This window comes from Rana temporaria, chromosome 3 (genome assembly GCF_905171775.1).
Source record: "Rana temporaria chromosome 3, aRanTem1.1, whole genome shotgun sequence".
Classification (NCBI taxonomy): Eukaryota; Metazoa; Chordata; class Amphibia; order Anura; family Ranidae; genus Rana; species Rana temporaria.
The window spans coordinates 398,779,277-398,802,130 of record NC_053491.1 but is presented as its reverse complement, the minus strand read 5'-3'; positions in this window follow the sequence as shown (position 1 = coordinate 398,802,130).

Here is a 22,854-nt window from a genome sequence, read left to right as displayed (position 1 = left end):
AGATCATGTTGATGGGCTGATACACAGGAGATGTCACTTCCGGGCGCCTGGAGCGCTTGTAACATACACAGGAAAGACAGGGGTTTTTTAACCATTGGATTGAATAGATGTCATTTCCGGGCGCCTGGAGCGCACGCCTACCGGAAATGTCAGTAATTGGAACGCACGCCATTAACGATGAGTGCTGGTCCTATGGGGGTAAGTAGAGATGGTATTTAAAGCGCAGGGGGAGAAGATGATTCAGATATGCACCCCAGTAGAAGTATTTTGATACGAAACCGGTCGGGCATCTGATCATATCCATCCTACACTGCGCACAGCTACTTTTATCCTTCTCTGAAGTGTGTGTGCCTTGATGCTAAGATTGCTTTTGCAGTGCTGCTTTCTTTTTTGGTGTGATAATGGTTTATTGAGAATCCCTTATTTGAGACTTTTGGGAGCTTATCCTTATTTTTGAAAATTTTTAATAAATTTTTTATGCGATGAGGAGGTGTTTTTTCTTTTCTTTTTAATTTATACTGGTACACTGGATCCCCTGAGAACTCCAACTACCTCCAGGAATATCATCATCACTGTCACCAGTTCCAGATCCCTGGTTCAATCAGAGTGGAAAGGTCCTACCGGAAAAGAGCTTTAGGAGTGCCTGGAGAGTTACCCCTGTAAGGCAATCGGCCTACGCAAGCCTTGAAGACCCCCCACCGTATGGTGAGATGTGGGTCTACTCCATCCGGTAAGGGCACAACTTATTTATTTCTACTGCTGATTTTGTCTGGAGATAATACACCGTTTATCATAAAGATTGATGTTCCCTGGGACTGTATAAACTTTATGCATACAAATTATTTATATGCACTAAATGGGACTTCATGGTTCATGACAACCATTGTTCTTTTTTACTTTGACACTTTATGAATATCACAGTTACTTGTTTTCATTCATGTGCACAGTTTTTTACATTGTGGATTTCACTTCCCTGTTGATTGGAAATGTGGTTTGAGTCGTTACACTCATTATTCACGATTTATTGATCCGGGTACTCACCTGATTGTGGGGGAGTCTCTTTGATCTCTTCATATGTACTCACTGTCCAAGTCTCATTGATTTTGTTGAGTCTGATACTGCCCTACAGGGCATTTGTGTTTTTAATGGTAATAATATACTAGAGGTTTAATACTACTTCAAGGGCATTGGATACTCAAAGCATAGTTCTGCTAGGTTACTAGGTTTAAAGGAGAAGTATGGTGAGGGCTTTTTGGCCCTACTTCTCCTATGGATCACAAGAGTGTAGTTTGTTCTGCACTCCTGTGACCCGTTTTCAGCAAACAGTGGGCTTAAGCCTGCTGTATGCCGACGTCACTAAGCCGGTTCAGGCAATGAATTGATCCCAACTTTACAGTCAGGATCCACCCACTTGCCTGGATCGGCAGCTTGCTCAGCCTCTCAGTGGGCCGCTGGGGACAGAGCAAGCTGCTCCCACCCTCTTCACAGCCCAGCACTCCAGTGAGCACTGGAAGGGCAGAGCAGAGAGCTGGTGACTGACAGTCCCAGGTCTCAGCTTAGAGCAGAGGAAAGATCTGAGTGATTAGCGGTGTTTGATAACTCAGCTCTCAATGTAAAGGCTGCGGGGGACAGATGCAGCATTGGATCGATGCTGCATCCACCTAGGTTAATATTTTTTTGGGGGAGGGGAAAAACATTGTTTTTAATACCACTTTAAGGACATCATATACCCAAATAAAAGTTCTGCACACAGACTCCAGTCTCTGCTTACAAAATAAGTTTAAGTTTAAAGGGTAATTCCACTTTCATGGGAAAAAAAGATAATTCCACAATAAAGAGTGCACTTTTTTCTCTGGTATCCTCTTCTCCTATCCACTTCTTTGACTAACCTCTCCCTCTGTACTCTCCCGGTCTCTGGCAGGGAGAGGGACATTATGAAATGTGATGCAATGAATGCATCATACAATGGGAAGGTCTTTATACATGGTATAACAGTTTTTACAGACCGCTCAGTTCTCATGGAGATCGGGACAGTCGACACTGACCTCACGGTGGTGCCACCATGGTCTTTCCCCTCCCTTCTCCCACTTCGGGGGGGGGAGGGTAATGGGAAGGTCCTGAGTTACCTATAGTTGCTTATAGGGGGCGACAAAGTTTCTTTTGGATGTTTTATTTTTTTGTTTTCATTTTTGACCTGTTTTATGTTCCAGATTTAGGGTAACCAGTGATTTTGGATGTGTTAGCACTCTTCCCAAAAAGTTTTCTGTATTGTGATAAAGCTGTCTGTTACGATGTTATATCTTCTAACCTTCCAACGGTCTGGTAAATGAAAAAAGAGCAAATAAAAAATGTATTAAACATATACAATTGCTACATATTACGTTTGAATATTATTAAAGATTATCTTTTGTTTTTAATTTGTGACAATGTCTGTAAAAAGCAATGCAATATGGCAACCTGGAGGTGTTTCCTGCTTGTGTGATTGGATTATCCCTCAATTTCAGTCTTAGTGGTCACCAAGAGGGGGTGAATCTCCTCAGAGCAGACTCAGACAGCAATAAAAACGTGATTTAATTATTTACCCCTCCTTCCAAAACAGAAAAATGTAAGCGCTGCACAAGCTGTTGGCGCTATATAAATCATTTATAATAATATATAAAAGTTTTGAACTTGAGCTCCAGGCATCTATAAAAGGCACAAATTAATAATGCAGCTTTATAATCATATATGTATCATTAAACGTATGATTTAAATTAAAACAATGTAAGGCCCCTTTCACACAGGCTGTCTGATCAGGCTGTCAGTTTTTCAGGCGGACCTGATTGGAACCTCCAGTCTCTTCTATGGAGCAGCGAGTGTCAGCGATGATTCAGATGGATGTTAGCCCTATTTTCCATTCGTCTGGCGGATCAGATATGATCCGATGAAAACGAACAGCACTCTGAGCAAGTCGAGTCTGTCCAAGGAGGTACCGGTGTGAAAGGGGCCTAAATTGCTAAAATGTATTTGGTAGTAAGTACCCTCTTGCCGTATCTGTACAGCAGAGCTCATGCTAGTAAAGAAAAAAACAGAACAAGGAAGAGAGGAAGAGAGAGCAGAGTGACAGCTCATCAATGTACTGCTTCTTCTTTCACTAGAAAGATCTGGTATTTTCCCCTGCTAGACAGAGCTGTGGGAGCCAGAATTTCCAACCCCCTCATTACCGCTCCTTGCTATCTAGCTGCTGTACATAGTTACCTGTAGCAACTACTCTCCTTCTATGTCTCTTCTGTCGAACTAATCCTTTGTGGTGACTTTCCTCCTGTACCCTGTGTTTGTGCTTTACAGGCCCTGTTCTTCTGATATGCCAAGTACCACCATGCACACACTCCTTTGAACAACTTCAGACCAGGCTCATGAACAGTTAACAAAATGTTACTTAAAAACTCCGGCAATACAGCCCAAGAATATACAAGTCCCTAAGTAGCTATTTCTCAGCTGCCCAGGCATACCTTTGCAGGTGGAAGTCCATTAGTGGCAAAGTCCTTAAGCAGGTAGGTTCCCTTAGGGCGGTGGTGATCAAGGGTTACTCTGCTACATCTTCCTACTGGACCCTCTGCTCATTTTCCATACGGTCCCACTCAGGAGCCAGGACTTCCCCTTAATTTATAGGCTGAACAGGGTGGAGAGCAGAACACAAAAAGCCCGGGAAACCAGAAGACCCAGTGTTAACCCTTCTCCACCCAGGCAGACCAATCTTCCTAACTAACAACAACCCACAATGTTTATTTGTGTGCTTGATGTTCAACTTTCGTTTTTTTTTTTCTCCCTCCTTGTGGAGCTCAGGTAGTCATCATAGTGGCTATATCAACAAGTGAGACCTCAGTAGAGTCAACTGTAATAGGGCATCTCATTTTTTAATAATACCAGCATGGCTGCACGCCTGCACCACTGACTACAGGTATTGTTCCTTTAGAATTGATTAAACCATGAAAGTAGTGACACTGTCCCTTTAACTTTACATCGGTCATTTATTTTATGATTTTATAGTCTATAAGACTTTACAAGAGTTGTGTTACTCAACCCTGGCCAGGCTCTGCGAGCTTCTGCTGCCACAGAACAATGCTCCCTTGTTTGACTTGGTGTTAAAGACAATTCCCTTGCTGCCTCTGCTCATATAACTTGTAACCCAGAATATTAATGTATTCAATGATGAGAAATTTGGATCTTTACCAGAAATCTCACAGCTTTCTTCCAAGCTGTGGCCTTAAACATCCCACCATTCTCACGGAACATAAATCCTGAACTGGCTTTTAATTTATATGCAGTGCAGGTCTGCAGAGCAGGTTAAGCACAGGAAATCTTTTCAATTTACCATTCATGGAAAGGAAGCCAAGAAGTCCTATAGCTTGAAAGGTAATATCAGGACATTAAGGTGAACATTACTTGTATAGGGGAAAGGGGTATTTACTGCAGTCTGTCTGCTACGAGATATCTGCAGAATCAGATGTTTAATAGCGCATTCCACTTTTACGGTGTAACGCAGACCTGTCAACACCAAATAAAAGGCACTCTGGCACATTGAATATATTAAAGGATATTTAACCCCCCTTTTAACTTTTCTGGCAAAAATATTAAAGTGTATAAAACAGTTGCTTTTTTAAGGACTTCACCTAGTTCACGAGTCTGTATTAGTGAGTCTGCTTTCTAAGCACAGTGTGATGCAAAGTCTATTATTTTCTGGATTATGTATAGACATTTTTTATGTCATTTCAGCTACATATCCAAAAAAATCATATAACTACAAAGTATAACAGGTTAAAGTGATTGGATATCCTCAGCTTGTAAAACAACCCATTCAGTTTAAAAAATAAATGAACATCAAAATATTTCTGTATAGATATAAAAAAAAACATTACAAATACTTTTCCCCCATTTTTTTATAACTCATCGCATATCCTCTGTTCTCAGCTGTACAGAGGTGTGAGGGAGGAAGAACAGCAGCACACTAATCTTCCCAGGGAATGGCTATGCAGGAGGGGGGACAGGACAAGTCTAATCATTCCAGGAGAGCAGGCTAAGTTCCCAACACAGCTAGAGACCTGACCATGCTTTGCTCTCATCCCCAGTGTAGTCAGTGTAGCCAGAGGGACTGGCATGAACACAAAAGAAGCAATACAAAAAGAACAGGATACTTTCTCATACAAGTAAATGGTACAGCAGGAACATATCAGGAATATGAAATATTAGGTTTAAGGGCTTGATTCGATTAGATTAGATTAGATTAGGTAAAGTATGCATGACAACACTGGATGAGTTGTAATATCACTGAAGGTGTTGTTTCAGTGTTGGAAGGGGGACCCTTCCCAGGACATTTCCTGATTTTAAGGGGCTGTCTCTGGGGAAACAATGTCCCTAAGAGAAGTAGGGACAAAGCTTTACTTCTCCTGGGGATCACAGGGGTGCACTTCTTTCCACACTTCTGTGACCTGCATTTGGCCAACTGAGGGCTGTCATTATGGCATCACTTAGCTGCTCCAGACTCTGGAAAGATCCTGACTTTAATATCAGCATCCACTTAGATGCCAGACCAGTAGCTGGCTCCACCTCTCAGCGAGATGCTGAGAGCCTGAGCCAGCCGCTTCAGCCCCTCCACCGCTCGACACTCCAGTGAGCGCTGGAGGGGCAGAGCAGAGGGCTGGGGACTGACAGTCCCCTGTGCTCTCTGCTCACTGAAGAAATAGAACTGAGTGATCAGCGGTCTTTTTATTGCTTAGTTCTGAGTGTAGAGGGGAGCATATCCAGTGTCAGAACAATGCTGCTTCCACCTACAGTAGGTGAGCATAAATGCATGTTTTTTTTTTTTACCCCGGACTTCTCTTTTAATAATGGCCTCCTTAGCCCAGCTGCCTGCATCTTATCAACATTTCTGTGATTGGCCTGGAGCAGAAGGAGAGAGAGAAGGAGTGTATCTGCTCCTGGCAGTGTCTAGGGTTTTTGATGATGTCACGTGTCGGTATTATGTGGTTCTCCTGTTTTCTCCAGTCCCTCTTGTCTTGGGTTGTGAAGACATCATTGTGGGAGGTAAGTACGTGAATAATTTATAGCGTTGCCCTTGCTTGTATGACCTGCAGTGCATACCTGGACCTACACTCTTGACCCTTGGCTCAGGTGTTATTAAACCATGCTCCTCAAGCCCCTTCAGACTGTTAGCGCAATTTGGCCACACCCAACATTTGGTGTATGGCTCTTCGCATGCTATTATTATCCCCACCCACTACCCCGCTTCTGTCCCACCTCCATAAAAGTGGAACTGGTCAGTAAGGTGTTTTCCCTAATGCATTCCCTCCATTAGTAAAAAACATTTTACAGTTTGTTGTCCTCCTCCACCTCCCTAAACACTTACCTGAGTTCTCAATCGATCCAGTGCTTTGGATCTCTTCTCTCCTATTCCCCTTCAAACAGGAACTCAAATAGCAGCATGGGCTATTTGCTCTTGCTGCTGTCAGTCAAATGCTGTAAAGAGGAAGTGGGGGCGGAGCCATAAGCACACACAGCTCAGGAGTAACACTTTAAAGCGGAACTTCAGTTATTTTTTCAACTTTCCATCTATTAAATCTTCTGCCTTTGTTGTTATAACTTTGAATAGTAAAACATTTTTTTTTCTGCCAGTAAATACCTTATACAGCCCACTTCCTGTTTCTTGACTGGTCATTAGCCTAGGCTTATGACATCATGCACAGCTCTCTCTCATAAGCTGGATACACACTATACAATTCTTTGAAGATTTTTTCCTAGATTTACCAAAACCATATAATATGAGGTCAAAACTAAAGACTTTCTTTGTATTCAATCAGACAGGCCCTTGCACTACATAGTTGAAGGTAAATCTAATAGGTGTAAATCCAGGAAGAGAACAGGCAGCAGTTAAAATGGTTACCGCCAGAGTCAGACTGAGAGATTACTGCAACATATTTGGAAAGCACAGAATCACAGTATATGTAAAACAATATTCAAAGTGGTAAGAGGGAAGCTTCAGAATGGCAAAGATGTTTTTATTACAAATTATGTGAGCAGACTTCAAGACTGCAGTTTCTCTTTACCACTTAAGGCCCGCCTAACGCAGATATACGTCGGCAGAATGGCACGGCTGGGCACAAGCACGTACCTGTATGTCCTCTTTAAGTACCCAGCCGGTCCGAAGCCCCGTGACCGCGTCCGCGGCACCCACGGACCCGATCGCCGTGGAGTTCCGCGATCGGTCACAGGGGCTGAAGAACGGGGAGAGGTGTGTGTAAACACACCTTCCCCGTTCTTCACAATGGCACTGTCATTGATCGTCTGTTCCCTGATAAAGGGAAAGGCGATCAATGACGTCACACGTCCAGCCCCGCCCCCCTACAGTTAGAAACACATATGAGGTCACACTTAACCCCTTTAGCGCCCCCTAGTGGTTAACTCCCAAACTGCAATTGTCATTTTCACAGTAAATGATGCATTTTTATAGCACTTTTTGCTGTGAAAATGACAATGGTCCCAAAAATGTGTCACAAATGTCCGAAGTGTCCGCCATAATGTTGCAGTCATGAAAAAAATCACTGATCGCCGCCATTAGTAGTAAAAAAAAAATATTAATAAAAATGCAATAAAACTATCCCCTATTTTGTAAACGCTATACATTTTGCGCAAACCAATCGATAAACGATTATTGCGATTTTTTTTACCAAAAATAGGTAGAAGAATACGTATTGAGGAAATTTTTTTTTTTATATATATATTTTTGGGGGATATTTATTATAGCAAAAGGTAAAAAATATTGCATTTTTTTCAAAATTGTAGCTCTATTTTTGTTTATAGCGCAAAAAATAAAAACCGCAGAGGTGATTAAATACCGCCAAAAGAAAGCTCTATTTGTGTCAGTTAAAGCGATGCAGTGCCGAATCGCAAAAAGGGGCCTGGTCCTTTACCTGCATATTGGTCCGGGTCTTGCTACTGTGTTATTTTTTTGCTGTTTTAATGTTTTAATTTATTTTATTGTTGGTCCAATAACCCCTTTGGGCGTTGTATCAATAAACGTATTCAGACTTTTATAATTGGTGCCTACAAAGTCCATTTTTGTCTATTTCCAACATCTGTTGTTTCAATATATTTAGGACGTGGCACTGCACTATCATAGACACCCACAGTCCATCCTGTGTGTGGTGTGCTCTTTTTAATAATTATATAGCCTTAGTAGGAAACAAAGACTCACATACCATGCTATTTCAGACAAAGGATCAGCCATTACATAAAATCTATTTCATGCATTAGCAATCCTACCCTTGTCAGCAATTAAAAAAATCACACTCAGCTGCTGGAGTGTATTTATAAATTGTACATTTCAATGCTCAGATACTCTTCTAACTCATTATACAAAAAAAAAAGCATCTTTGCAGAACCTGTAATTGTCATAGTTATCAAGCTGATGGAAATAACAACTGTGCCATCTGTAGGACACAAAGAGCATTTCATGCAACGAGTACAGTGAGATACAAAGCACTCTTCATGATGAGTGCTTTGTCCTTATTCATTCTTGCAATGCAAAAACTAAGCACAAGAGTAATGGATGTCATGTATGGTGAATATGCTGATACAAGCTACAGACAAAGAATAATTCCAGGCATCAGCATGTTATACAGTGCCTTGAAAGTATTCATACCCCTTGAAACTTTCCACATTTTATCATGTTACAATCAAAAAAAAAATTTTGTGATAGACCAACACAAAGTGGCACATATTTGTGAAGTGAAAGGAAAATGATGAATGGTTTTTAAAATGTTTTACAAAAAATTATGGGAAAAGTGTGGCGTGCATTTGTATTCAGGCCCCTTTACTCTGATACCCCTAACTAAAATCTAGTGGAGCCAATTGCCTTCAGAAGTAACCTAATTAGTAAATAGAGTCCACCTGTGTGTAATTTTAACTCAGTATACAGATGTTTTGTGAAGCCCTCAGAGGTTTGTTAGAGAACCTTTGTGAACAAACAGCATCATGAAGGCCAAGGAACACACCAAAGACAGGTCAAGGATAAAGTTGTGGAGAAGTTTAAAGTAGGATTAGGGTATAAATGAATATCCCAAGCTTTGAACATCTCACAGAGCACTGTTCAATCCATCATCCGAAATTGGAAAGCATATGGCACAACTGCAAACCTACTGGGACATGGCCATCCAACCTAAACTGACGGGCCGGGCAAGGAGAGCATTAATCAGAGAAGCAGCCAAGAGGCCCATGGTAACTCTGAAGAAGCTGCAGAGATCCACAGCTCAGGTGGGAGAATTTGTCCACAGGAAAACTATTAGTCGTGCACTCCACAAATCTGGCCTTTATGGAAGAGTGGCAAGAAGACCTATTGTTGAAAGAAAGCCATAAGAAGTCCTGTTTACAGTTTGCGAGAAGCCATGTGGGGGACAAAGCAAACATGGGAAGAAGGTGATCTGGTCAGATGATACAAAAAATTTACTTTTTGTCTTAAAAGCAAAATGCTATGTGTGGCAAAAAACTAAAACTGCACATTACCCTGAACACACCATCCCCACCGTGAAACATTGTGGTGGCAGAATCATGTTGTGGTCTTGGATGTCCCAATTTTGCATACTATTACAGGGCGGCACACATAGCAACTCTCACCAAATACTATGCGCAAAATGAAACCCCACTATGGGTGTCAATAGAAGCAACTGAATGTGACCCGATCCCAATTTCCAACTTACTTTGAAATTTCCCCAAAATACTGTAAAGGGCTACAAAACCCCATTATTAAGCATTTTCTTTTCCTTTGGGATAGATTCAAAATTAGAAACCAATTCCAATCTCTCCATAATCCTTTATTGTCATTTTACAAAAACCCTGCCTTTTATCCTGCATGGGACTCCCCTAGATCCTTTAAAGAATGGGCTTCGCGGGATTTCCTATATTTGTATAAATTTGCAAACGCATCTTCATTTATTCCATTCCCAGCCCTAAGAGAAACATACGGCCTACCACAATCAGAGTTATTTAGATATCTTCAAATAAAAAACTTTTACACACCCTTACTGGATACCGAAATATCTTTCACTCATTTGACTAGTTTTGAACAGTTTTGTAAGAAAGACCCCCATGCAAGAGGCATAATATCTACCTTATATTCTCATGCATTAGTCCAATCTGGAATAGATAAACCACCTTATGTCCGGAAATGGGAGGAGGATCTAGGGTGGGAACTAGACAACTCAGATTGGAATCAGATATGGAATACCACAAAAACAGCTTCACCCAACATACAGGCGGTAGAGGCAAACTATAAAATATTAACGAGATGGTACTTGGTACCTGCTAGGATAGCTAAATACGCAAAGAATTACTCTGCACAATGTTTCAGGGGTTGTTATGACATAGGTACACATTTCCATACTTGGTGGTCATGTCCGAAAGCTCAGATATTTTGGATAGGGATATTCAAGATTGCATCAATCCTAAGTGGAAAGAATATTCCTTTAGATCCTGCCACGGCACTTCTCAACTTGAAACCAGAAGGTATTTTGCATTCTCAATTTAAATTGGTATTGCAGCTTTTCACAGCAGCTAAACAGACTTTGGCAAAAGCATGGAGATCTTCAAAGTTAGCAGTAAATGAAGCGGTGACTAAAATGAACAACACTATGACCCATGCCATGCTAGCTATAGATACGGACATGATCCCTCAGTTTGAGAAAATGTGGAAACCCTGGATCGCATATGCTAAGCCATCATCTTTTGATAATACGGTACTCTTGCCATGGTGACTAGAACAATAGGAACAAATACATCTCTCTCTAGTTGTGGTGGAGGCTCTCGGTCTGACCTCCCGGACCCCTTCCATTCCATTCTTCTCTCCTTCCATTTTATTTACTTTTTTTATTTTTTATTTTCTGGTAATAATTTGAATTTTTCTTTATTATTTGAAGCTCCTGTTTTTTTTAAATTATATCATAATCTGAATTACTCAAGAGCGCAAATAAGAAGGTTACTCTTACAATATCTCTAAGCTTGATACCTTTTAAAGAACTGTAAATACCTTCTAAAGTTTTAATCGATCTTGTTTCAATATTATTTATTAGTTATTATTGCATTCTCAATTATTTAACATTGAGCTTCTCACCCCTGACTGCATGATATTGAATTAACTTTATGCAATTTGTACACTACTTCTGTACTATTCAATAAAATATTTTGACAAGGAAGATTGGGTATGTGCTGATCTCCTGAAGGAGGGAATTCCATTAGTTTCCAGAAGCGCCCCGACATTAGGCAACTCCCTGTCTCCAAGTTTTTTTGATCTTACCATTATTAGGTCCACTACCTGGTTGGACTTTAAAGGCAACTATGATTGTGGAGCCACTGGTTGTTTGTATTGCAAACACATCATGAAAGGTGACAGAGTACGTTCGTTTTCTAATGAAAAGGAGCATCAAATCTTTTTACAATTGCAACACCCGATACGTCATATATGTTATTACATGCAAATCGTACAATGTACAATACATAGGACGCACCACAAGACGGCTTAGGGACAAATTCCAGAAACATTTGTATAGTATTGAGAAAAATCAGTCCACTAATGTCGGCCGACATTTCAGACGGTTTGATGATGGTAACAGTTCAGCAGTGAGTGTCCAGGTTTAAAAAAAGTCCAAATACCCATGAGAGGTGGTGATATATTCAAGCTCCTCTGTAAAAGGGAGGTTTATTGGATTTTCCACTTCAAAACACGTATACCTTCTGGGATGAACTTTGTGTGGGACATTACACACTTTCATAATTAAAATTGTACTGTTTCCATCTTGGCTCTTCCCCATTGGTATTTTGGGCTAGTTTCCTCTTGTTACATTGATTTCTATTTTTGGTTATGCGAGTGTCCTGGGTCACTTTTGTTTGACACAGTACTACACTAGCATTCATGGCATTATTTGCAGTATTAATATTTACCAAAATAGTGTAGTTGTATTGTGTCTGTGGTGTCCCTGGATGCACATATATATATATATATATATATATATATATATATATATATATATATATATGCATCTATATTTATAATTTTACTTACATTTGTATAGCATTTTTTTTTTGGACTGTCATTTTCTCTCCCCTAGTTCTTTTTTATCATGTATGCATGTGTCTGTGTGTGTTTATGATATTTATGAAAAAAGTAACCTTTGGGGATATAATCATGGGAGTGTAGGCCGTACAAGACAACTTAGCTCTAATAATTTGAATAAAAAACCATAGACCAAAACAATTCAAATAACTTTATTGAACAAATATATATAATAATAAGTTTTTTGTTTTTTTTATTGGTAATAGAAATGGCCGCGGCACCTTTATTGGTATAAATAAATCTATATAATCATAAATATTCCATTTAATATTAATTCAATTCTAATAAATAACATTTTCAATATTATTTAAATTCTTAATATAAAACTTTCAAAACTTTAAATCATCTCTTAAGATCTCGCTCAGTCATAGAACTCGAGCGAATACCATAAATAATAAATACAAAGTCCCCCCTTGATTTCAAGGGTGACATACCACATAACAGGTGCTGCGACAGGGTGGGAGGGAGGGGGAGCATACTATACCGTTCTTGGTCACTTCTGATTAACCCTCAGAGCAGTGGGCTTATATAGCCCCCTGCACAAAGCCCGGGAAACATGTGACTTCAAAAACGTGTATTAAGCCCGGGAGAAACGTGACTCATCCTGCTCAAAGTCACGTTTTTCCCGCCTGAGTTACCCCTGCTAGCTACAGCAGTTTTAAAGTGACCATTTTTTTTTTATCTAATTGTTGTTCCGACAGCCACAATCCCATGATGTGGGCATGATGTGGGCACTAATTAATGCCCCATTTCCATGGGAGTGTAGGCCGTACAAGACAACTTAGCTCTAATAATTTGAATACAAAACCATAGACCAAAATAATTCAAATAAATTTATTGAATAAATATATATAATAATACGTTTTCTTTTTGTTTTTTTTTATTGGTAATAGAAATGGCCGCGGCACCTTTATTGGTATAAATAAATCTATATAATCATTTAATATTAATTAAATTCTAATAAATAACATTTTCAATATTATTTAAATTCTTAATATAAAACTTTCAAAACTTTAAATCATCTCTTAAGATCTCGCTCAGTCATAGAACTTGAGCGAATACCATAAATAATAAATACAAAGTCCCCACCAGCCGGTTTTGTCTGCTAACAAAAACGGCCTACCCCAACACCGTGGCCATTTCTACCATAGTCTGTAGATCCAAATTGAAAATGTGCAAACCTATGTCAGATTGGTGGATACCATCTTGCCTATAAAGGCCAGAAAAACCTCCTTCCAACTCAGTGTATATGAAAAACTGTTCAACATAGGCATAAATTTCTCAATTGAATGATTAACATGCCTCCGAATCTTCTCCAGAGATTTATTCTCTGGGAAAGATAGCCAGATCAAACGTGGAATCATTTCAGAAAATACTATTTTAGTGTTAGGAAAGGACAAATGAATACGCTGCAAATCGCGATTTGTCTTAAAAATTAAATCTAACGTTGAATACTTTCCTATATCATTACCACCAAGGTGGATTATTAAAATATCAGGATAAGGCAAACTATAAGATAACACAGAAATGTGATGAAAAAGATTGTCCCAACGTAAACCACGAATACCTTTCCAGAAAATCTTAAAAGAATCAGGGGACAAAGACAGGTTAGTAAAGTAAAAAAAAAAAAAAAAGTAGAGTAACATCGTTGACACGCCCGTTTGTGAGCCCAGTGAACAAATGAATGTCCAATGATCCAGATGGAAGATAATGAACCTAGAATCAGAGAGAAAGATTAGGACGGATATATAAACTGAACCTTTTAGATTCCCATCTACCTAAACTCATAATTACAGAATCATTAAGGCCCATCCTAGCAGCTTCCGTAGCAGCTCCAATACGGAACGAATGAGATGAACATTTTAAATGACCAAGGTCTAAAGAAATCAAACATCGCTGAAATATGGCAGAAAATTGGAACTTTGTTAATGGGGAAAAATCTAGATGGACCAAAAAATTACCCATACAGGAAGGTAAATATATCTGGAAATGACTAAGTAAGGGCAAATAATAGGATCACCACATGCATGCAACGTGAGCCAATTACCTCTACCTGCCATATCTGTTTTGGATTTACTAATAAAAACCTGAACTTTTTCTTGTGTAACGCAAACTTCCCCAAATTTTAAACCAGAATTACTTTTTTTACTATTTGGAACTAGTTCAGAAATTCGAAGTGCTGCAAAGAAGATTAACACAAAGGCTGTATGAAACAGTAATGCTTCAAATTCTGAACGACACACCTTAGATGTACTTAAACAAATTTCTTTAGTATTGAGATGGGCCTACATGTATCAGGTGTAAAGGTCTGTCTTCTATACCCTTTTAAGGCTTGGCGAACTGAAAAGAAACTGTTACAAGATTGTGTAATTTTAAGAAAAAGGAAATACCCTCTAAGCTTTTGCTAATATAATTAAAAGATAACCTCTGCTGCATAAGTGAACAAAGAAAACCAAGGACCGTTTGTTCAGTAGATGAAAAAACAGATAAACCCAATTCATCGGCGAACAAGAGCCACTTTTTCCATGCAACCGAGTACTCGATTCATGTTTTAGAAGCAATCGAGCTCTTGATAGCCGAGATAACAGGGGCTAAATCAGATCCCAAAGATGACTCGGGCAGGTGTAGCCAAAAAGGTCCGCTTCTGGAAAAAGCTGCCTGAAACGGGCCATCTGAAAACAAGACAGGCTGTCAGCTATCAGATTACTTTTTCCAGGAACATGTTTAGCTTTCACCCAAATGTTAAACCTTAAACATAATAAAACAAAATATCTTAACAATCTTATAACAAATATGGATTTAGAAGAGAGACAGTTTAACGCGAAATAACGCCTTTATTGTCAGAATGTACCAAAATTATTTTGTTAGCAAAGAATTCACCCCATAATTCAAAAGCAACTATTATGGGGAATAATTCAAGTAAAACTATATTCTTGGTTGCCTTATTGGCAACCCAGAATGGAGGCCAAGAACCGCAACACCAATGGGTGCTCCAGATCGCTGCAAAACCGAGCGAACCTGCCGCATCTGTGTAAAGGTCTAAATCGGCTGAAAAAATAAAATCTTCTTGAAAGAAAGTACGACCATTATAATCAGATAAAAATTGAGGCCAAACTCAAAGATCATCTTTTAGCTCTGAAGTAAGGTGAATGTGAGAAAATGGGGATTTAAGACCAGACATGGCCATGGATAATCGCCTAGAAAAAATTCTGCCAACTGGCATCACCCTAGTGGCGAAAGCCAGTAACCCGAAAAAGGACTGGAGCTCTTTTAATAGTACTTTCTTGCAACGTAAAAACAGAAAAATCGAATTTTGAATCCTAGTTATTTTAACCAAGGGAAGCTGATATTGACATAGCACAGTATCAATACTGATACCCAGGAAATCTATGACCGTGACCAGAAAAACTGTTTTTTCAGTGGCAATTGGCACGCCGAAAAACTGTGAAATGTTTAAAAATAATTTTAGCAATAAAAACAAATAGGCGAATCAGGGGGACCTACAAAAAGAAAATCATCCAAATAGTGGATAATCCCATCGCAACCCGACTCGTGGGAGATGACCCATTGCAAAAAAGTAGCAAAAGTTTCAAAATATCGTCACAATAGGGAGCAACCCATGGGTAAACACATATCATAAAAATATTTTTCTTCAAAACAGGAACCTAAAGAATTAAAACATTCAGGGGCAATGGGCAGTAGCCTAAAGGCAGATTCGATATCAGTCTTTGCTAACAAAGCCCCAGTACCAAAATTCTTTATAAGCCTAATCGCATCATCAAAACTTGCGTATGATACAGAGGCCAAAGAATAATCAATTTCATCGTTCAATGAATTACCCTTTGGATACGAAAGGTGATGAATTAGACGATAAGAATTAGCTCCTTTTTGGGTACAATACCCAAAGGGGAAATACGAACGTTTTCAAAAGGAGGAGAAACAAAAGGACCCGCAACCCTACCGGCTGCTATTTATTTAATTAATTTTTTCCTTACAACCTCACTATGTGACAATACCGATTTCAAGTTACTCACCATGCTGCAACCGACCCCTGAAAAAATTGGAATAGTAAAACCTGAAGAAAATCCCTTAATTAAAACCTCAGCTTTCTCCCTGTCTGGGTACAGCATTAGCCATGGGTACATTTTTTCCAGTTTCACTGGAGTGCAAGCCTTTAGAGTTCTCTCTACCCTGGGTATGAGGAAAGTTTATTTTGAAACATTTTGTGACGGCACGACGTTGCCCACTTGCACTGAGATTCGTTATAAGCATAGCAAAAACCTTTTTTAAAAATAGGTGTTACATTCTGAGCTGGTGGCTGTCTTGAAAAAAATGTTTTTTGCGGAAGGATAAGATTCAACCATAAACCAACGTCCTTCATACCCCATCTTAAGTTAGGGTAAACTGACATTTTTTGACGGAATGATTCATCATAATTGTACCACCCAAAACCACCAAAATTCCTGTAAGCTTCAAGTATATTTTCTAAATGTTGAAATAAACCGCTACACTTATCCGGGAATTTTTCACCCAAAATAGCGGAATAAATACAAAAGGCCTGTAGCCAATTATAAAATGATTTTGGCGCAGTGCGACGCCTATCATCCGATAACTCTTTTTTTCACTTTTTTTTCACTTTTCCCAGAAAAATCTTTACCAGGGAGTAAAGTTAGTAATTCAATAAAATCGCCTCTCCAAATTTTTTCTTTTATATTAGTGGTTAAGTGAAAACCCAAAGGAGATATTTCACAGGGAAGAGGCTCTTTAAAACAAATTTCAGGGATCTGGGAAGAAGTTGGTGTAGAATAAACTGATTCTTGTATAGGATTAACATTAGCAGCACTAGCAAGCTGAGAAATGGTAGGTAAAGCTTGTGCTGACCAAACATTTGCAGGAGATAATTGTTTCTGGCTAGAAATAGCATCCTGCAATCTATTAACTGATTCCAATAATTGTTTTAGCATAAGCTGGTTTGCAAACTCACCAGTAGATGTCCCTGCTCCAGCTTGTAACGCTGAGCTGTCATTGTTCTGTGTAATGTTAGCCGGCCTAGAAGGGGATTCTAGCCGCTGCGGCGCCGTCACATCGTCCAGCTGAGTCTGCCTGGCAACTAGTGACGCTGTCTGCTCCTCCAAAGATGTGGGAACCTGTAAAGAGAAGAGACTCCTCCTTCCCCTCACTGGTGATTGACGGCCTCTACCCCTCCCCATAGTGACGCGCACTGGAGATGGAGATGTCGTCCTCTTCTTCTTTTGGATTCGCAGGCTGCTGCGTTGAGGGGTGATGTCGGATGTTCCACCTAGGCTGGAATCCTCTTCCTCACGGGCCGCAGGGAATGCAATGGTGCGTTCGGGCGGCTGGGTCCTGGAACACCTGTAGGAGAGAGATGATGTCTGAGGTGGATGCGGATCCTGGAAAGCATACGACGGACCCGCAATGGCTTCGTCCTCCTCCGCGACAAGAGCAGGTTCATTCTCCATCTCCGCCAGGCACTTCCTCAGCCATTCTTCCCCGCCGTCCTCCGCTGCTCGCTCCAGGATTCGCTTGACGAGTTCCTTCATGACCTGCCGGTAAGAGAGATAAAAGGGGGGGGGGCACACTATACCGTTCTTGGTCACTTCTGATTAACCCTCAGAGCAGTGGGCTTATATAGCCCCCTGCACATGTACAAAGCCCAGGAAACACGTGAGTTTGAACACCTGCAGAAAGCCCGGGAAACACGTGAGTTTGAACATCTGCAGAAAGCCCGGGAAACACGTGAGTTTGAACACCTGCACAAAGCCCGGGAAACATGTGACTTCAAAAACTTGTATTAAGCCCGGGAGAAACGTGACTCATCCTGCTCAAAGTCACGTTTTTCCCGCCTTAGTTACCCCTGCTAGCTACAGCAGTTTTAAAGTGACCTTTTTTTTTTTTTTTTTTTTTAAAGAGCAATAAAGCTATTAAACTATAAAAAATGTATTTAATCTAATTGTTGTTCCGACAGCCACAATCCCATGATGTGGGCACTAATTAATGCCCCCTTTCCATTGTTTTCCTTTTTCCTGGTGTTTTGATTTTTATTACATGTTATTTGATTGGTAATAGGTCTTTCTAAATTAATTCATTTTTTCTGTTGTTCTTAACCTGTGAAATGTTTTTATATATATATCAGTTTAGATCGTTTTTATGTATGCATGAGATGCTCTTTTGGTTCAGGTGTTTTTTTGGGTGTGCCCTTTTTCAGGTTATCGCCGTAAATAGCCTGCTTAGGAGAGCAGTTCAATGTTGTAATTAATTTAGACACATTCTTGTGAAACGCATTAACTGCATTCTCTGTTATTTGCCTGGCTTTGACAATAAAGAATTTCATCAAGCAATTCAATACTCCAGTGTGCGACCATTTCATTTTGTTTCTACTGCGTGAGGCAAATGAGTGGTCTGGTCACACCAGATCCCCCCCCCAATACAGTAAAACTGAACATTTTAGAGTGGCCTTTTATTGTGGCCAGCCTAAGGCAAAAATCCTGCTGTCTTTTTAGCATCTTGATATGCTACAACTGTGAGGTGGGTGGATTATCCCGGCAAAGGAGAATTGCTCACAGTATGCATGCCAACTGCACTCTCCCTCAAAACTTGCAACATCCTGTGGCATTGTGCTGTGTGATAAAACTGCACATTTTAGAGGGGCCTTTTATTGTGGCCAGCCTAGGGCAATAGTCAGCCTAAGTGCAATAATCATGCTGTCTTATCAGCATCTTGATTTGCCACACCTGTGAGGTGGATGGATTATCTTGGCAAAGGAGAAGTGTTTACTAAGCTCTGGTTCACATTGCTGCATTTTGACATACTTGCATTTTCTGGCAATGACATTGCCCTAATCGGTGCGACACCACATATGCGGCGCTGCACCGATTCAAAAAGGAGTTTCTGTACTACCTTTTTGGATTTCGGGCCGCGATTTACATTGACATCTGTGCAGGAACCTTCACAGATGTCTCTGAAATCACAGCCGAAATCGGGACTGACAAGCGGGAGTGAAATCAGCTGAACTCGCACGGCTTCATTCTCGCAGCCCAGTGTGAACCTGGGCTAACACAGATTTAGACCGATTTGTGAACAATATTTGAGAGAAATAGGGCTTTAGTCTTTAGATCTTTAAGTTTAACTCATGATAAATAGGGGCGTTAAAAATATGTTTAAAACAGGGGTTTAGTTAGCACACATTTGCAAACACATACATAAGCTGCAAGGCCTCTTCCCGGCACCCTGTATCACTTGCAGTCTTAACATTCTAAATTTATGAGGATCTCCACAATGGAAGCACATACATTCTAATGGTTACATAAGGGACAAGTGGTCCTGGAGATAGCCCAATCCTCCTTATAGGCACAGGGGCAAATTGGACACCCAGCACATAGCACAATGGCAGCAAAGTTGCCCAGTGTGTTTCCTGACCAAATTTACACCAGTAACAAAGAGATGGCCCCTGCGCCCCACCTATAACTGGCCTTCACAGCAAGGAGCACATGGTTGGGCAAACACATTAAAGACAAAACCAGAGAAAATTCCCAGTTCTACTCACCAACTAATCTGCTTACCAACTGAATTAAACTGTCCAACAGTCTGCGTCAAAAACAGGGGTTTAGTTATCATACATTTGCAAATGCATGCCTGAGCTGCAAGGCCTCTTCCTGACACCCTGTATCACTTGCAGTCCTAACCTTCTAAATTTACGAGGGTCTCCACAATGGAAGTACATGCATTCTAATGAATAGATAAGGGGCAGGTGGGCCTGGAGGTAGGCCAATCCTCCCTAAAGGCACAGGGGCACATTGGACACCCAGCACATAGCACAATGGCAGCAAAGGTGCCCAGTGTGTCCCCTGACCAAATGTACACCAGTAACAACGAGATGACCCTTGCCCCCTTCACAGCAAGGAGCACATGGAAGAACAAACAGATGAAAGACAAAACCATAGAAAATTCCCAGCTCTACTCGCCAACCAGTCAGTCTGCTTACAGACTGAATTAACCTGGGTGAGGTTGAGGTCAGGACAGTCAAGTTCCTCCACCCCAAACTCACTCATCCATGTCTTTATGGACCTTGCTTTGTGCACTGGTCCAAATCATTTAGTGGATTGGGGATTATGGTGTGGGGTTATTTTTCAAGGGTTGGGCTTTGCCTCTTAGTTCAGTGAAGGGAACACTTAAGGCATCAGCATACCAAATTCTTCATTTTGTACAATTTCATACTCCCAACTATGTAGGAACTTAAAGGATCACTAAAGGAAAATATTTTTTTAGCTAAATAGCTTCCTTTACCTTACTGCAGTACTGGTTTCATGTCCTCATTGTTCGTTTTTGCTTTGAAGTAGCTGTAATTCTGCTCTGATCTCCACACTTCCTGCTTGTCTGGCTCCTTATGAAAAATCTCATGGCAGCTTTTCACTGTGGTCCAAGCTGTGTGTCTAAAACTCCTCAGAACCAATCAGACTAATTTTAAAAACAAAACACTGCCCTGGATTTGTTTGTTTTTGTTCTGTGTCTCTCTCTACTTCACAGAAACATGAAATCAGTTTAAAAGTGAAAGTGAAACTAGAGGTACATTATATGATTGATTTGTATCTATTGTTAATCATTTTTAAAATGAATCAGTTAACTTTTATGTCTCTATACCCTGTAAACAGTCATTTCAGCAAAAAAAAAATGTTCCTTTAGTGACCCTTTAAGCAACTGTAATGTGCCTTTTCAAGTTACAAGGTTTGTGAAACTGACAATTTGTGCAGGCAGCGTTTAAGTTATAACTAGCATTTGTGTGCAAAGGGCAATGGTTGAATTGTGCATGCAAACAGGCAATTTTGGCAGGCAAAGATCCAAAATTATTGGGTAGTGTGGGAGCTTGCAACTAAGTCCCCCACCACAAATTCCAGTGACCCATCACTATAATGGGCAGCCTCACTGGCCAATAGCAATGTAAATGTCTGCACTTTATATCTGCAGCAGTTTTGGTTTTGGCAAAATTGCACTTATATTAAGAGGGGCTTAACACTTGAGCCTACCCACTGTGTACACGGTAACAATGGTACGTTGATAATCAGTGGCAGTGTTTCTTAGCCCTTCCTCTGCACTTAAATTTTCTGTGGCAGTATTTATTAACTAACCCCCATTCCCCCCAGTATGGTGGTCAGTAGCAGTAATAATTAAGAGAGGAGTATGGACTTTTTTTTTGTGCAGATTCATACTTACCTAGATGCAGCATCTCTCACCCGTCGGCTCTAAGGCTGAGAATCGATCGTTTGGTTCTCAGGGCTCCCTGTCAGTCACCACTCTCTGCTCTGCCCCCCACACTCACTAGAGCACTGAGCTGTGGAGGGGGCAGGATTGGCCAGCTCAGCCTCTCAGCAGCTCACTGAGAGGCTGAGATGGCCAGTCCAGGCATGTGGGCAAACCCCGACTTTATTGCCGCAATCTTGCCCGAGCCTGGACCGGCTCTGTGTGACGTCAGTCGACAGCGGGCTTCAGTATTTCTTCTATCTGCAAATAATTCCATTTCCATTTGCAAATAATCACTCCAACAGTTGTTTCCTTACCAAGCTTCTTTTTGATGGCCTTATAGCCCAACCCAGCCTTGTGCAGGTCTACAATATTGTCCCTGGCATCCTTTGCTCTTTAGTCTTGCCCATGATGGTGAGGTTTGAATGGAAGAAAGGGATTATGTGGACTGGTATCTTATATACACATAACAAGTTGTTGTGAAGAGCAACTTCTTAAATTGACAGGACTAATCTGTGTACCACGTGAGCACATACTGTAGCCAGCCTGTATTATTGTAGGTTAGTAGGTAATCAAATACTTATTTTACTCACTGAACTCAATTTATAACATTTGTATCATGTGTTTTTTGGGGGATTTTTGGTTGATATTCTGTCTCTATCATTTAAAATACATCTATGATAAAAATTATAGACCCTTCATTTCTTTGTAAGTGGGCAAAATCTGCAGGGGATCAAATTATGTATGTACACTCATGATCAAATGGTCTGGGTAAGGGTCTGTGCATAACGAGCCACAAATGTCCTGAATCCATGTAAATAAACACACACATAATGAAAAAGAAAACCATAGGCCGATAAATGTCTGTACATATCTAAATGTTTATTTTTCACATCATTTTGTATGTTATTTTTTAATCCTTATTTTACAAGCACTGTACATATTTTTGGTCCTTTGTAAATTTTCTTTACATTAACAGGAGAACAGCAATTTTCCATTTAATGGAACATTTTTATTTTTACAGTTAAAACATAAAAAATGCAAATAGCAAACTATACATATTTCAACAAACCACCAATATTTTAAATTAAATACAAAAAATACACACAGAAAATATAGGTGATGAGAAAGAGTATAAAAAACAAAATGCCAAATTTCTTTGTCTTAGACCTTTACTCAGAAAAGCTGGCTGTAGACCTTCTGACCCTGGAGGTAGGGTCTAGAGTGGATTTCAAATGCCTTTTAGGCTAGGCCAAGAGTTCCCTGAGTGATGTTGCCTCCTTGGAGGGTCCCAGGAGAGATGTACTACATGTTACTACAGAGAGCACTGTCTTGTGAGTACCAATGATCCCAGGTGAAAGGAAAGATTGTTAGGGAAATGGCTGCTAAAAGTGCTGCATATGCTTTCACATATAACTATTGTGAACCGTCCACTAAATGTGATTGACTATGTATTTTTA